Here is a 14,525-nt window from a genome sequence, read left to right as displayed (position 1 = left end):
CAGAAGACGGTGAACTCCGCGCTCCGCGCTGAGGGTAGACGAGAAAGGAATTTGGGGAGTGTGTGGTCAAGGTCAAATGACGTCAGAACGCCAGAACAAAGAACGAACCCAATTGACCAATCAGAGAACGCGTCGGTAGGTTTTCAGAACCGGTTTTTTCCAAGGTTAACCAGTACGCAAGAACAGGGGAAAGCTATGCAACGCTGTAGGGTAGGGGAGGGATTCAACCAGACAACAAAGGATGTCTGGAAATGCGCAGCAAGGGTCAAATCTCTGAAGCTATGCCTCGCTTGTAGAACTGGTTTCCGCCGCCAATTAATATTCCGCTCAGGGTTGCCCCAAGGCACAGGACGCTTTAGCGCAGGTTTTTTTTATCTGTACTATGAAGAAAGGAGAGCTATCAGGGACGGGGCCTACAGTTTTCACCATTTGCTTTTATCACGGGGTAACGAACCTAGGACCCTTTGATTATTGATTTAGGTAGTAAATGTATGTTACTGTGTGCTATTTAACTTAATTTTGAGTTTATTTTTTACCAAACTTTGACTTTATGTAAAACATTTTCACAGCTTATCCTTATTTTTACAAAATAACACTATTTGTACTATTCAGGCAACATTCTTTATTAAATTTTGGACTCGCAAAGACATTTTTTCAACTTTTAATTTATTATTTTACAATTTTATGTTAATTTTTTACCAAAATAACACTATTTATACTATTCAGGAAACATTTTTTATTAAATTTTGGACTCACAAAGATATTTTTACAACTGTTTAACTTATTATTTTACAATTTTATACCTATTTTTAACCTAAATAACACTATTTATACTATTCAGGCAACATTTTTTATTAAATTTTGGACTCACAAAGACATTTTTTCAACTTTTAACTTATTATTTTACAAATTGATATTACGTTTTTACAAAAATAACACTATTTGTACTATTCAGGAAAGACTTTTAGTTACATTTTCGACACACTAAGTGTGTGTTCTCAACTTCTATCTGTTTATTAGGCTTATTATTACTCAAATAACACAATTTCAGCTGTTCAGGCAACATTTTTTATTAAATTTTGGACTCACAAAGACATTTTTTCAACTTTTAACTTATTATTTTACAACTTTATGTTAATTTTTTACCAAAATAACACTATTTATACTATTAAGGCAACATTTTTTATTAAATTTTGGACTCACAAAGATATTTTTTCAACTTTTAACTAATTATTTTACAACTTTATGTTAATTTTTACCAAAATAACACTATTTATACTATTCAGGCAACATTTTTTCATTAAATTTTGGATTCACAAAGACATTTTTTCAATTTTTAATTTATTATTTTACAACTTTATGTTAATTTTTACCAAAATAACACTATTTATACTATTCAGGCAACATTTTTTCATTAATTTTGGATTCACAGACATTTTTTTCAACTTTTAACTTATTATTTTACAACTTTATGTTAATTTTTACCAAAATAACACTATTTATACTATTCAGGCAACATTTTTTCATTAAATTTTGGATTCACAAAGACATTTTTTTCAACTTTTAACTTATTATTTTACAATTTTATACCTATTTTTACCAAAATAACACTATTTATACTATTCAGGAAAGACTTTTAGCTATATTTTCGACACACAGTGTGTTTTTTCAACTTCTATCTGTTTATTTCACAAGTTTAGGCTTATTTTTACCAAAATAACACTATTTATACTATTCAGGAAAGACTTTTAGTTATATTTTCGACACACAAAGTGTGTTTTTTCAACTTTTATCTGTTTATTTCACAAGTTTAGGCTTATTATTACCAAAATAATACAATTCAATCTGTTCAGGAAAGACTTTTAGTTCTCAACTGCTATCTGTTTATTTCACAAGTCTAGGCTTATTATTACCAAAATAACACAATTCAATCTGTTCAGGAAAGACTTGTAGTTACATTTTCGACACACTAAGTGTGTGTTCTCAACTTCTATTTGTTTATTTCACAAGTTTAGCCTAATATTACTCAAATAACACAATTTAATCCAGTCAGGAAGGATTTGTTATTATATTTTGGATGCACAAAGAGATGTTTTCAACTTTTTTACTGATTTTTTGCAGGGTATGTATTAATTTTTATTTATTTTGTTTTGTATTATATATACATTTACAAATTTTTAACTTAGAGTTTAGTATTTATTTAAATTTTTTCGAAAACACTAAAGAAAAAGTACTTTTAGCTAAAATGTAAGCCACAGAATATATATTATTATTATTATTTTTATTATTATTATTATTATTAGGGTTTACTGATTTTTACTATGCTATTTTTGGTTCTGTATTTCTATATGTATTTATTTAGGTCAGGTTACGCCTGCTACGTAGGAAAGTTTGTTTATTTTAGAGTTTGCTGAGTATTTTGTTACTCTTATACTAAGTTTTCTAAATATATCAGGTAGAGCTCCATCCATATACTTTTGTTTTTGCTGTTTGGAGATGATGCGATCAGCATCACTCTCCATCTGCTTTTTATTTTATGTACCCAATATTATTTTGAGGCTTAGTGAATTCTAGAGCTATTTATGCAGGAGAGAGGGCTTGAAAATTTTGATCTCAGATAACCCGCAACTATTTGTCAGAGTATTTTAAAGGATATTTTATATTTATTATGTGCCACTAGAATATCAAAGCTTGCTTAATTTTTATGTCTGTAACGCTGTTATTGTATTTCTAGCTAAGGCTTACTGGATAAAGTACACGAAATGTTTATCATTTCGACTATTTACCTTTATACGAGGCCAAATTTTTAGTGTAACGAAAATTATTGTGTGTCTATAAAGACTGAAATTCCTTTATCGATGGGTCCATAACTGGACGCTTACCAACATTGTTCCTTTTTTTTTTTTTTTTTTTTTTAATATAACCATTTATCAATGTATTGACAATTCACAGGACAAGACGAAGTTCAAAGGCAACTGACTATATGGACCATAGGTCCACTTGCTAAACTTTTTTTCTAAGCTAGAAGAATAATTTAGCTTTATAGCCTTTTTCAAGGTATTTTTGAAGTATTACTGGTTTTTGGGTGCATCAACATTTGGGTTATTTCCATTTGGTTTATTATACGAGGCTACAATCACTATCTGAACACTGAAATCCTCTGATTGAAATTAAAAGCTCAGGCTGTAACTAGGGACTTAGTATGTATATCGATAATTTATAGGACAACACGAACCTTACAAAGGATTGTAGGTGATGTAAGCCCACACGCCAGAGCTTTGTTAATCTTCAAGAAGCACTTACAGCTAATGCTACGAGGAAATGAGGTTGATTTTTTACTGTTTCACAAGAATGCTACCTTTTATACACCCAATATTTGCTTTTTCAAGTAACTACATGTACCAGAAGTACTTACAGGTCAACTCTAACTACACTTCGATTTATATAAATGTGGCAAGAACTATATTTCTGAGGAAGTACGCAAAAGCAGATTACCCGATTAAAGTATCTGAAAAACAGATTATTCTATGTAAGTATATTTTTATTGACTGGATTATTTAACAGATCAAACAGGAGGACTGCAAAATTCGTTAAATGTAGTTCTATAGTATAGGTGGTTTCAGATATATGAAAAGAACAAATAAAAGATTTCCCTTTTTTTGCTTCTGAGGCTAATCGCGACGCTAAGGGTAAATGGCGAGGAAATGTAACGGAGGAGAAACACTCTCAAAAGTTATGGGCTGCATGTAAGTTAATACCACAGAGATATTACAGTAGGTGTAGGTTCTACCACCAGAACTTTTCTATTATAATAATACTGGTTATGCTGTACTGTTAACTAAAGATGCTGATATTTGAGAAACTTAAAAGGTTATTTGCAAAATTTTAGATAAATAATAATCTGTTAGACTGTAAACATATTTTATATCGATTCTGCAAAAGATCCGATGACAAAATTTAAAAATTGTTATCGCCCAGACAGGGACTCGAACCCTGGACAGATAGGTTAAAAGCCTAACGCTATACCAACTAAGCTATCTGGGCACAAGGTATTCTTTTTTTGAAAAGTTAGTTATGTTAAGAAATATATTGAAACATGTGAGAACACTCTTGGTCTGGTTCGACAGAGAAGGAGACAACATTTCCAAATTTTTTCAGACTGGGTGTATTTTTCCACTATAGAGGCCTTCACTATATGTAATTCGAAACGCTAAAGTTCAGCTAGCTTCCAAAATTGAGGTAAAGATTGTGTTTGGCGAGATTAACAAGTTACAATTATATCCAGTTACGGACAAATAAAGCTAAAACTCTCAGATTTACTGTACTAGCCAAGTTTTAGTAACATTTTCCTTCACTATAGTACTAATACCAAAGAAATAGGTATATTTTATTTATAATTTGACAAAATGTACTAGTATTTAATTCACAAAGTTAGGTAAAAAGCAGTGTTTTTTAAAAGTATTGTTACTGCCTTCAAATTTTATGTTATTTAGCCACTAACAACTGGTTTACACTGTTTGGCATCCTTTAAATAGGAAAAGAAGGAATTTTTTGTTTAGTATTTTTACTAGTTTATATTTATTTAAGAAAACAATTCTACAGTTTAACTTAATTTTAACAAATTGTTACTAATTTATATATCAAAGTTATGTTATTTAGAGTGTATGAAGGCGTATAAAGTTAATATTTGTACTTATCAGTTCAACTAACAATTATATTTTACACACAAAAGATAATGTTTACAGTTAAATTACTTGAATCAGAGAATAATATTTTACAGTAATTGATTCATTCAGCACTAGTCAGTACTTTTATGCATCAGAAAGTTTTCTTAATTTTCTATTACGCATGCTATTTTGTGCTATTCTTAAAATGTATTTCTAAGGCAAACTGGTTTAATTTTCTGCTTATAATGCAAAGTTGACATCGTTTTCGCACAATGCTTTGTACATTTGTTATATTCTCTACTTACAATCCAAATATTATGCTTATTTAATGTATAACTAACTAACTAACTCTCTAGTCTTCTTAAACCCGAATGTTCATGGCTGCAGCAACTCATGCTTTTCATCTGTCCCTGTCCTGATCAAGATCTATATACTCCTTTCCTTCCCTACCAATTTCCTTTAGGTCCATCTCTACATTATCCCTCCATCTTTGTTTTGGACTTCCTATTGGTCTTTTACCATCAGGTTTCCCAACAAGAATCCTGTATACTCTTCTTTCCTCTCCCATTCGTATCACATGATCTACACACCTAAGTCTTCTTGATTTAATCATTCTAATACTATCTGGACATGAATACAAATTATGTACTTCTAAATTATGTAATCTTCTCCACTCATCTGTCTCCTCATCTGTTTTAGGCCCAAGTATTTTCCTAAGGATTTTATTTTCAAATATTCTCAATTTATGTTTCTAGCTTATACTGTAGTTATTATATCTTTTTCTATCAGCTTATTTTGAAATTAATATTATTAGGTATAGTCTTTGATTTATAACTATATTGCTTTTTTTATCAATTTATCTAAGAGTACACGCAGACAAACGCAAGTGTACACACTTTTATGTAAATAGATATGCTGTTTTTCAATATTTTAGTATGAAGATTGCACTTTAGCTATTTAAGCAAAGGTAGGAAAGGTAGGATTTCTGAGAATTTGTTGCAGGATTTTGTTGTCCAAGTATAGATGAGAACTGAGCTGGGAGACTGCTTTGAACCTTTTCATGAGAGTTTGCATGTGAACTGTATGCAAATTCAGCACTATTGACTGTGCATGCTTCTAAGTTTTGCTGTTATTTTACATCAACCCTGTGAGACTGTAGACAGTTTTCCCTTTTCAAGTAGTTTTTATTGATTGTATTTGTATATGTTTTGGGGACTTAGCAGTTTTATGTTATGAGGCAGTTTGTTGTAGAATATTTTTACCTGATTGTTTTGAGATATTGAGTGTCTGCTGTTTTACTTGTAATTATTTTCCTTCTTGTGTTGTGTATTTGACTATATTTTGTCCAACTTCGTAGTATTTAGAATAATTGTTATTGACTTGTAGATGTAGGGAGTAATAAACCTTTGCAAGATGCCCTATACTTTAGTCTGAACATTTTTCTTAGTGTTCACTTTTGAAGCCTTAGTATTCTGGTAGTATTATTAATGTAGAGGTAAATTAGGCTAAAATGTAGGCATTTTTCTGATAAATTATACTCACTTAGTTGTTTCAGCAGGTAGAAGTTGCATGATGGTTTACTGCTGATGATGTTAATTTGCTCTTCTTATGTACTACGTATGATGTAGCTTACTTGAGTAATTGGTATTTTCTACTGAAAAAAGGATTGCTTGTCTATTTTATTCCTATGTTGTTGAGTTTGTCCATAAGCAAGCCATGTTTTTACTCTATCCTATGCCTTGGAAGAATCTAGATATATATTGTGTTTGCAGTTTTATGTTTCTCTAAGGTTTCAGCTATGTAGTTTTTTAAACTGTGCTATGGGTGTGACTATTGATTTCTCTTTCTGGATGCCATGTTGGTTTCTGTGTATTCCTCTTGCTGCTTGAATTTGACTTAGGTTGTTTGCTTTTTTTTCTTAGATCTTTATTTGTTTATTTGTTCAGTATTTTTTATTTTTTGAATTTTAATTACTTTAATTTTACATTAACTAACATATTTTATTTTAACAACAAAAGAATTTACTCTAGTATAAAAACTTCTACTATCAAAAATGTACTATTATAACTTTTAATTTTAGAAAATTGTATTTTTAAAACTTTAACTTTGAAAAATTGATTTTTAATTACTTTAATTTTACATTAACTAACAAATTTTACATTAACAACAAAATAATTTGCCTAGTATAAAAACTTCTACTAACAAAAATATACTATTATAACTTTTAATTTTAGAAAATTGTATTTTTAAAACTTTAACTTTGAAAAATTGAATTTTAACACACTTTGACTTTAACATTGTACTTTGAATTTTTATATGTAAAAGAATATTAAAAAATAAAAAATACTGAACAAATAAACAAATAAAGATCTAAGAAAAAAAAGCAAACAACCTAAGTCAAATTCAAGCAGCAAGAGGAATACACAGAAACCAACATGGCATCCAGAAAGAGAAATCAATAGTCACACCCATAGCACAGTTTAAAAAACTACATAGCTGAAACCTTAGAGAAACATAAAACTGCAAACACAATATATATCTAGATTCTTCCAAGGCATAGGATAGAGTAAAAACATGGCTTGCTTATGGACAAACTCAACAACATAGGAATAAAATAGACAAGCAATCCTTTTTTCAGTAGAAAATACCAATTACTCAAGTAAGCTACATCATACGTAGTACATAAGAAGAGCAAATTAACATCATCAGCAGTAAACCATCATGCAACTTCTACCTGCTGAAACAACTAAGTGAGTATAATTTATCAGAAAAATGCCTACATTTTAGCCTAATTTACCTCTACATTAATAATACTACCAGAATACTAAGGCTTCAAAAGTGAACACTAAGAAAAATGTTCAGACTAAAGTATAGGGCATCTTGCAAAGGTTTATTACTCCCTACATCTACAAGTCAATAACAATTATTCTAAATACTACGAAGTTGGACAAAATATAGTCAAATACACAACACAAGAAGGAAAATAATTACAAGTAAAACAGCAGACACTCAATATCTCAAAACAATCAGGTAAAAATATTCTACAACAAACTGCCTCATAACATAAAACTGCTAAGTCCCCAAAACATATACAAATACAATCAATAAAAACTACTTGAAAAGGGAAAACTGTCTACAGTCTCACAGGGTTGATGTAAAATAACAGCAAAACTTAGAAGCATGCACAGTCAATAGTGCTGAATTTGCATACAGTTCACATGCAAACTCTCATGAAAAGGTTCAAAGCAGTCTCCCAGCTCAGTTCTCATCTATACTTGGACAACAAAATCCTGCAACAAATTCTCAGAAATCCTACCTTTCCTACCCTTGCTTAAATAGCTAAAGTGCAATCTTCATACTAAAATATTGAAAAACAGCATATCTATTTACATAAAAGTGTGTACACTTGCGTTTGTCTGCGTGTACTCTTAGATAAATTGATAAAAAAAAGCAATATAGTTATAAATCAAAGACTATACCTAATAATATTAATTTCAAAATAAGCTGATAGAAAAAGATATAATAACTACAGTATAAGCTAGAAACATAAATTGAGAATATTTGAAAATAAAATCCTTAGGAAAATACTTGGGCCTAAAACAGATGAGGAGACAGATGAGTGGAGAAGATTACATAATTTAGAAGTACATAATTTGTATTCATGTCCAGATAGTATTAGAATGATTAAATCAAGAAGACTTAGGTGTGTAGATCATGTGATACGAATGGGAGAGGAAAGAAGAGTATACAGGATTCTTGTTGGGAAACCTGATGGTAAAAGACCAATAGGAAGTCCAAAACAAAGATGGAGGGATAATGTAGAGATGGACCTAAAGGAAATTGGTAGGGAAGGAAAGGAGTATATAGATCTTGATCAGGACAGGGACAGATGAAAAGCATGAGTTGCTGCAGCCATGAACATTCGGGTTTAAGAAGACTAGAGAGTTAGTTAGTTAGTTATACATTAAATAAGCATAATATTTGGATTGTAAGTAGAGAATATAACAAATGTACAAAGCATTGTGCGAAAACGATGTCAACTTTGCATTATAAGCAGAAAATTAAACCAGTTTGCCTTAGAAATACATTTTAAGAATAGCACAAAATAGCATGCGTAATAGAAAATTAAGAAAACTTTCTGATGCATAAAAGTACTGACTAGTGCTGAATGAATCAATTACTGTAAAATATTATTCTCTGATTCAAGTAATTTAACTGTAAACATTATCTTTTGTGTGTAAAATATAATTGTTAGTTGAACTGATAAGTACAAATATTAACTTTATACGCCTTCATACACTCTAAATAACATAACTTTGATATATAAATTAGTAACAATTTGTTAAAATTAAGTTAAACTGTAGAATTGTTTTCTTAAATAAATATAAACTAGTAAAAATACTAAACAAAAAATTCCTTCTTTTCCTATTTAAAGGATGCCAAACAGTGTAAACCAGTTGTTAGTGGCTAAATAACATAAAATTTGAAGGCAGTAACAATACTTTTAAAAAACACTGCTTTTTACCTAACTTTGTGAATTAAATACTAGTACATTTTGTCAAATTATAAATAAAATATACCTATTTCTTTGGTATTAGTACTATAGTGAAGGAAAATGTTACTAAAACTTGGCTAGTACAGTAAATCTGAGAGTTTTAGCTTTATTTGTCCGTAACTGGATATAATTGTAACTTGTTAATCTCGCCAAACACAATCTTTACCTCAATTTTGGAAGCTAGCTGAACTTTAGCGTTTCGAATTACATATAGTGAAGGCCTCTATAGTGGAAAAATACACCCAGTCTGAAAAAATTTGGAAATGTTGTCTCCTTCTCTGTCGAACCAGACCAAGAGTGTTCTCACATGTTTCAATATATTTCTTAACATAACTAACTTTTCAAAAAAAGAATACCTTGTGCCCAGATAGCTTAGTTGGTATAGCGTTAGGCTTTTAACCTATCTGTCCAGGGTTCGAGTCCCTGTCTGGGCGATAACAATTTTTAAATTTTGTCATCGGATCTTTTGCAGAATCGATATAAAATATGTTTACAGTCTAACAGATTATTATTTATCTAAAATTTTGCAAATAACCTTTTAAGTTTCTCAAATATCAGCATCTTTAGTTAACAGTACAGCATAACCAGTATTATTATAATAGAAAAGTTCTGGTGGTAGAACCTACACCTACTGTAATATCTCTGTGGTATTAACTTACATGCAGCCCATAACTTTTGAGAGTGTTTCTCCTCCGTTACATTTCCTCGCCATTTACCCTTAGCGTCGCGATTAGCCTCAGAAGCAAAAAAAGGGAAATCTTTTATTTGTTCTTTTCATATATCTGAAACCACCTATACTATAGAACTACATTTAACGAATTTTGCAGTCCTCCTGTTTGATCTGTTAAATAATCCAGTCAATAAAAATATACTTACATAGAATAATCTGTTTTTCAGATACTTTAATCGGGTAATCTGCTTTTGCGTACTTCCTCAGAAATATAGTTCTTGCCACATTTATATAAATCGAAGTGTAGTTAGAGTTGACCTGTAAGTTCTTCTGGTACATGTAGTTACTTGAAAAAGCAAATATTGGGTGTATAAAAGGTAGCATTCTTGTGAAACAGTAAAAAATCAACCTCATTTCCTCGTAGCATTAGCTGTAAGTGCTTCTTGAAGATTAACAAAGCTCTGGCGTGTGGGCTTACATCACCTACAATCCTTTGTAAGGTTCGTGTTGTCCTATAAATTATCGATATACATACTAAGTCCCTAGTTACAGCCTGAGCTTTTAATTTCAATCAGAGGATTTCAGTGTTCAGATAGTGATTGTAGCCTCGTATAATAAACCAAATGGAAATAACCCAAATGTTGATGCACCCAAAAACCAGTAATACTTCAAAAATACCTTGAAAAAGGCTATAAAGCTAAATTATTCTTCTAGCTTAGAAAAAAAGTTTAGCAAGTGGACCTATGGTCCATATAGTCAGTTGCCTTTGAACTTCGTCTTGTCCTGTGAATTGTCAATACATTGATAAATGGTTATATTAAAAAAAAAAAAAAAAAAGGAACAATGTTGGTAAGCGTCCAGTTATGGACCCATCGATAAAGGAATTTCAGTCTTTATAGACACACAATAATTTTCGTTACACTAAAAATTTGGCCTCGTATAAAGGTAAATAGTCGAAATGATAAACATTTCGTGTACTTTATCCAGTAAGCCTTAGCTAGAAATACAATAACAGCGTTACAGACATAAAAATTAAGCAAGCTTTGATATTCTAGTGGCACATAATAAATATAAAATATCCTTTAAAATACTCTGACAAATAGTTGCGGGTTATCTGAGATCAAAATTTTCAAGCCCTCTCTCCTGCATAAATAGCTCTAGAATTCACTAAGCCTCAAAATAATATTGGGTACATAAAATAAAAAGCAGATGGAGAGTGATGCTGATCGCATCATCTCCAAACAGCAAAAACAAAAGTATATGGATGGAGCTCTACCTGATATATTTAGAAAACTTAGTATAAGAGTAACAAAATACTCAGCAAACTCTAAAATAAACAAACTTTCCTACGTAGCAGGCGTAACCTGACCTAAATAAATACATATAGAAATACAGAACCAAAAATAGCATAGTAAAAATCAGTAAACACTAATAATAATAATAATAATAAAAATAATAATAATAATATATATTCTGTGGCTTACATTTTAGCTAAAAGTACTTTTTCTTTAGTGTTTTCGAAAAAATTTAAATAAATACTAAACTCTAAGTTAAAAATTTGTAAATGTATATATAATACAAAACAAAATAAATAAAAATTAATACATACCCTGCAAAAAATCAGTAAAAAAGTTGAAAACATCTCTTTGTGCATCCAAAATATAATAACAAATCCTTCCTGACTGGATTAAATTGTTATTTGAGTAATATTAGGCTAAACTTGTGAAATAAACAAATAGAAGTTGAGAACACACACTTAGTGTGTCGAAAATGTAACTACAAGTCTTTCCTGAACAGATTGAATTGTGTTATTTTGGTAATAATAAGCCTAGACTTGTGAAATAAACAGATAGCAGTTGAGAACTAAAAGTCTTTCCTGAACAGATTGAATTGTATTATTTTGGTAATAATAAGCCTAAACTTGTGAAATAAACAGATAAAAGTTGAAAAAACACACTTTGTGTGTCGAAAATATAACTAAAAGTCTTTCCTAAACAGATAGAATTGTGTTATTTGAGTAAAAAATAGGCATAAACTTGTAAATAATAAATTAAAAGTTGAAAAAATCTCTTTGTAAATACAAAATATCCTGAATAGATGAAATTGTGTTATTTGAGTAATAATAAGCCTAAACTTGTGAAATAAACAAATAGAAGTTGAGAACACACACTTAGTGTGTCGAAAATGTAACTACAAGTCTTTCCTGAACAGATTGAAATGCATTATTTTGGTAATAATAAGCCTAAGCTTGTGAAATAAACAGATAGAAGTTGAGAACACACACTTAGTGTGTCGAAAATGTAACTACAAGTCTTTCCTGAACAGATTGAATTGTGTTATTTTGGTAATAATAAGCCTAGACTTGTGAAATAAACAGATAGCAGATGAGAACACACACTTTGTGTGTCGAAAATGTAACTAAAAGTCTTTCCTGAATAGTATAAATAGTGTTATTTTGGAAAAAATAAGCCTAAACTTGTGAAATAAACAGATAGAAGTTGAAAAAACACACTTTGTGTGTCGAAAATGTAACTAAAAGTCTTTCCTGAATAGTATAAATAGTGTTATTTTGGTAAAAATAAGCCTAAACTTGTGAAATAAACGGATAGAAGTTGAAAAAACACACTTTGTGTGTCGAAAATATAACTAAAAGTCTTTCCTAAACAGATAGAATTGTGTTATTTGAGTAAAAAATAGGCAAAAACTTGTAAATAATAAATTAAAAGTTGAAAAAATCTCTTTGTAAATACAAAATATCCTGAATAGATGAAATTGTGTTATTTGAGTAATAATAAGCCTAAACTTGTGAAATAAACAAATAGAAGTTGAGAACACACACTTAGTGTGTCGAAAATGTAACTACAAGTCTTTCCTGAACAGATTGAATTGTGTTATTTGAGTAATAATAAGCCTAATAAACAGAAGTTGAGAACACACACTTTGTGTGTCGAAAATGTAACTAAAAGTCTTTCCTGAACAGATTGAATTGCATTATTTTGGTAATAATAAGCCTAGACTTGTGAAATAAACAGATAGCAGATGAGAACACACACTTTGTGTGTCGAAAATGTAACTAAAAGTCTTTCCTGAATAGTATAAATAGTGTTATTTTGGTAAAAATAAGCCTAAACTTGTGAAATAAACAGATAGAAGTTGAAAAAACACACTTTGTGTGTCGAAAATATAATTAAAAAGTCTTTCCTGAATAGTATAAATAGTGTTATTTTGGTAAAAATAGGTATAAAATTGTAAAATAATAAATTAAAAAGTTGTAAAAATATCTTTGAGAGTCCAAAATTTAATAAAAAATGTTGCCTGAATAGTACAAATAGTGTTATTTTGGTAAACAATTAACATAAAGTTGTAAAATAATAAGTTAAAAGTTGAAAAAATGTCTTTGTGAATCCAAAATTTAATGAAAAAATGTTGCCTGAATAGTATAAATAGTGTTATTTTGGTAAAAATTAACATAAAATTGTAAAATAATAAGTTAAAAGTTTAAAAAATTTCTTTGTGAATCCAAAATTTAATGAAAAAAGTGTTGCCTGAATAGTATAAATAGTGTTACTTTGGTAAAAATTAACATAAAATTGTAAAATAATAAGTTAAAAGTTGAAAAAATGTCTTTGTGAGTCCAAAATTTAATAAAAAATGTTGCCTGAACAGCTGAAATTGTGTTATTTGAGTAATAATAAGCCTAATAAACAGATAGAAGTTGAGAACACACACTTAGTGTGTCGAAAATGTAACTAAAAGTCTTTCCTGAATAGTACAAATAGTGTTATTTTTGTAAAAACGTAATATCAATTTGTAAAATAATAAGTTAAAAATTGAAAAAATGTCTTTGCGAGTCCAAAATTTAATAAAAAATTATGCCTGAATAGTATAAATAATGTTATTTTGGTAAAAAATTAACATAAAATTGTAAAATAATAAATTAAAAGTTGAAAAAATGTCTTTGCGAGTCCAAAACTTAATAAAAAATGTTGCCTGAATAGTACAAATAGTGTTATTTTTGTAAAAATAAGGATAAGCTGTGAAAATGTTTGACATAAAGTCAAAGTTTGGTAAAAAATAAACTCAAAATTAAGTTAAATAGCACACAATAACATAAATTTACTACCTAAATCAATAATCAAAAGGTCCTAGGTTCGTTACCCCGTTATAAAAGCAAATAGTGAAAACTGTAGGCCCAGTCCCTGATAGCTCTCCCTTCTTCCTAGTACAGATAATAAACCCTTACGCTTCGTTCTCCTTGTTCAAAATAAAGTTCTCGCTCCAATCTAATTCGGTATCCAAAATCCTTTTTTCTTGTGTTCTCGGTAACCTTGGCTTAGTTAGACAGAAACCTGTTCTAACATGCAAGCTTTCTACCCTAAAACCTTCGCTAAAGCGTCCTGTGCCTTGGGGCAACCCTGAGCGGAATATTAATTGGCGGCTGAAACCAGTTCTACAAGCGACGCATAGCTTCAGAGATTTGACCCTTGCTGCGCATTTCATTTCCAGACATCCTTTGTTGTCTGGATCAAACCCTTCCCCTGCCCTACACTATTGCATAGCTTTCCCCTGTTATTGCGTACTGGTTAACCTTGGAAAAACCGGTTCTGAAAATCTACCGACGCGTTCTCTGATT

The 14,525-nt window shown here is 30.0% G+C and overlaps 1 protein-coding gene across 6 annotated transcripts in view; it reads right to left on the bottom strand.

Moving 5' to 3' along the window:
- raskol (Ras GTPase-activating protein raskol) overlaps positions 1-14,525 on the bottom strand; it is a 648,601-nt gene that overhangs the window by 42,445 nt on the left and 591,631 nt on the right. The gene's annotated exons all lie outside the window — the stretch shown is intronic.

The sequence above is a fragment of the Lepisma saccharinum genome, chromosome 8 (genome assembly GCF_977018435.1).
Source record: "Lepisma saccharinum chromosome 8, izLepSacc3.1, whole genome shotgun sequence".
NCBI classification, from domain to species: Eukaryota; Metazoa; Arthropoda; class Insecta; order Zygentoma; family Lepismatidae; genus Lepisma; species Lepisma saccharinum.
This window is presented reverse-complemented; position numbering and strand designations above follow the sequence as displayed.